Below are 3,585 nucleotides of genomic sequence, written 5' to 3'. Positions count from 1 at the left end.
AATGACGCGGCTTCAACCACGCCCACTTCCGTGTTATCGAATGACGGAGCTTCAATCTCGCCACTCGGGCTCTAGATGGCGTAATAGCATAAAGTAACGTTTATATATATATATATATATGTATATATATATATATATGTATATATATATATATATATATATATATATATATATATATATATATATATATATATATATATATATATATATATATATATATATATATATACATATGTATACATACATATATATATATACATATGTCTTGATTGGATTATCCGGAGAATAGTGCTCGATACCGTGGTAGAGCGCAATATGTAGGTGTGGGAAAAATCACAAGACTACTTCATCTCTACAGATCTGTTTCATGAGGGGTTCCCTCAATCATCAGGAGATTTTCTCCTGATGATTGAGGGAACCCCTCATGAAACAGATCTGTAGAGATGAAGTAGTCTTGTGATTTTTCCCACACCTACATATATATATACATATATATATATATATATATATATCTCAAGGGTTACCAACCATTTTGAAACCAAGAGCTACTTTTTGGGTACTGATTAATGTGAACGCCTACCAGTTTGATACACACTTAAATACATTGCCAGGAATAGCCAATTTGCTCAATTTACCTTTAATAAATAAATCTATATATATATATAAAAATGGGCATTTCTGTCTGTCATTCTGTCGTACATTTTTTTTCCTTCTAGGGAAGTTTTTTTTGTAGAGAATAAATGATGAAAAAACACTTAATTGAACGATTTAAAAGAGGAGAAAAAACGAAAAGAATGAGAATTAAATTTTGAAACATAGCTTATCTATAATTTCGTCTCTTTAAAAGTCAAAATTCAACCGAAAAAAAAATGAAGAGAAAAACCAGCTAATTCGAATCTTATTGAAAAAATTAAAAAAAGAATTTATGGAACATCATTAATAATTTTCCCTGATTAAGATTAACTTTAGAATTTTGATGACATGTTTTAAGTAGTTTAAAATCCAATTTGCACTTTGTTAGAATATATAACAAATTGGACCAAGCTATATTTCTAACAAAGACAAATCATTATTTCTCCTAGATTTTCCAGAACAAAAAATGTAAAAGAAATTCAAAAGACTTTGAAATAAGATTTAAATTTGATTCTACAGATTTTCTATATTTGCCAGAGTATCTTTTTGAATTTTAATCATAATAGGTTTGAAGAAATATTTCACAAATATTCTTCGTCGAAAAAACAGAAGCTAAAATGAAAAATTAAATTAAAATGTATTTATTATTCTTTACAATAAAAATATATATATACTTGAACATTGATTTAAATTGTCAGGAAAGAAGAGGAAGGAATTTAAAAGGTAAAAAGGTATATGTGTTTAAAAATCCTAAAATAATTTTTTAGGTTGTATTTTTTCTCTAAAATTGTCTTTCTGAAAGTTATAAGAAGCAAAGCAAAAAATGAATGAATTTATTCAAACAAATGAAGACCAAGTCTTTTTTTCTTGGATTTTCAAATTCTATTTGAGTTTTGTCTCTCTTAGAATTAAAAATGTCGAGCAAAGCGAGACCATCTTGCTAGTAAATAAATACAATTTAAAAGATAGAGGCAGCTCACTGGTAAGTGCTGCTATTTGAGCTATTTTTAGAACAGGCCAGCAGGCTACTTATCTGGTCCTTACCGCGTTGGTGGCCCCTGATATATATATATATATATATATATATATATATATATATATATATATATATATATATACATATATATGTCTTGATTGGATTATCCGGAGAATAGTGGTAGAGCGCAATATGTAGGTGTGGGAAAAAATCACAAGACTACTTCATCTCTACAGATCTGTTTCATGAGGGGTTCCCTCAATCATCAGGAGATTTATATATATATATATATATATATATATATATATATATATATATATATATATATATATATATATATATATATATGCATTTTTATTTAATAAACTATTAATCACCAAACGTTGCATGCGAAACACACAGTTAATTTGAAAATGATAGCGTTAGAGTACAAGCTCAGATGCATAAAAGTTTTTTTTTTTTAAATCTGCTTCCACCTTCTCCCAACTAAACATACATTTTCCATAGTTAAATAAAATGCATATGTATAAATCATTTTACAAATACGACAATATTGAGAAATAACTAACCGTACCAGCCTTGTGTAGTATTTCAACTGTAATGCGGGTGTACACTGTCAGAGCCCGGATAGCTCAGTCGGTAGAGCATCAGACTTTTAATCTGAGGGTCCAGGGTTCAAGTCCCTGTTCGGGCGTTGATCTTTTTGGCCTTTTTTCCATGATTATTTGCATGACTCTAGTCAGGAATTATGTTTATGTTAGTGCCCATGAAGGACGAACTGATAAACAACAAGTTATAATCATTTAAACTACGAAGGATCGCTCTGGGAATAGCGTGAGGGCGGGACTAAGAAATTGACATTCAAGCTGTGATTGGGCAGCCAAAAGACGGAGGTGGACATGTGATCTGCGACTCAGTGGCGTGATTGGTCACGTAAGGCTTGTAAAATGAGGGTCGGGGGATTCGAGTCCCTCTTCGGCCATTGCCTATTTTTGCCTCAATTATCCATCCATCAATTTCTACCGCTTATTCCCTTTGGGATCGCAGGGGGCGCTGGTGCCTATCTCAGCTACAATCGGGTGGATATGGTTTAATACACCAAAATTAATCTATTTAATCAATTTATTATTATTATTCTCCATTTTTTGGCACACTCTACCTTTCACATTTTTCACCCGATTCAAACCGCTCCAACTTCAAACTGTTCAGCATATTCAGGAATCGCAGGCTTTCCCTTCACAACTTCCGAAAATTCCCAGATTTCCCTGAATTCCAGGTTCTCCGAGACATTTTTTCCCATTCGAAATGAATTGGCCATTTTTCAAACTTCCACCATTTCCACTTTTTTTTAACTTATTCATAACCATTCCACCTTCAACACATTCCAGCATCTTGGAAATTCAAAATACTTTTTTTTCCAAGTTCCAAAAAAATTCCAGGATTTTCCAGAATTCCTGGTTTTCCAAAGCCCTATTTCCACCCTTTTTTTCCTGGCGACTACTCTTCCCACATTTTTCAATCCATTTCAACTGTTCCACCGTCAAAACATTCTTTTTAATCAGGACCAAAAAAACAAGGTAATTTTTTGAACTGGAAAAAATCCTGGTTTTCCCGAAATTCCAGGAATTCCGTAATGTTTTTTCTCAATTCAACATGTTACTACTTCAACATATCTCGGCCGATTTGAAAAATTCCAACACCGACCATTTCAACTCTTTCAGACTATTCAAGATTTTTATAATTTTCCAAAAAATTCCCGCTTTTACAGAAATTCCCAAATTTTGGGGAAATTCCCATGGAAATCATGGGGACATTCTTCAAAGGTCCACAACTCCCACAATTTTCATCTGATCCAAACTGTTCCAACTTCATAATATTCGGCCAGTTCAAAATTGTGTACTCATGCTTCAACAATCCCCCACAAAATTTCCAGGATTTCAGTTCAACTTCAGCATTGTAGCATTCCTACGCAGTTC

General features: G+C 32.2%; 1 non-coding gene across 1 annotated transcript; it reads left to right on the top strand.

Annotated features, from left to right (window-relative positions):
- Nucleotides 1-2,230: 2,230 nt before the first annotated feature.
- trnak-uuu (transfer RNA lysine (anticodon UUU)) lies at nt 2,231-2,303 on the top strand. Its single transcript has one exon. It is a non-coding gene; the product is annotated as a tRNA-Lys (tRNA).
- Nucleotides 2,304-3,585: the final 1,282 nt, after the last annotated feature.

Source organism: Nerophis ophidion, linkage group LG18, assembly GCF_033978795.1.
Source record: "Nerophis ophidion isolate RoL-2023_Sa linkage group LG18, RoL_Noph_v1.0, whole genome shotgun sequence".
Classification (NCBI taxonomy): Eukaryota; Metazoa; Chordata; class Actinopteri; order Syngnathiformes; family Syngnathidae; genus Nerophis; species Nerophis ophidion.
The sequence above is the reverse complement of the archived record's forward strand: the minus strand, read 5'-3'. Positions and strand labels throughout refer to the sequence as shown.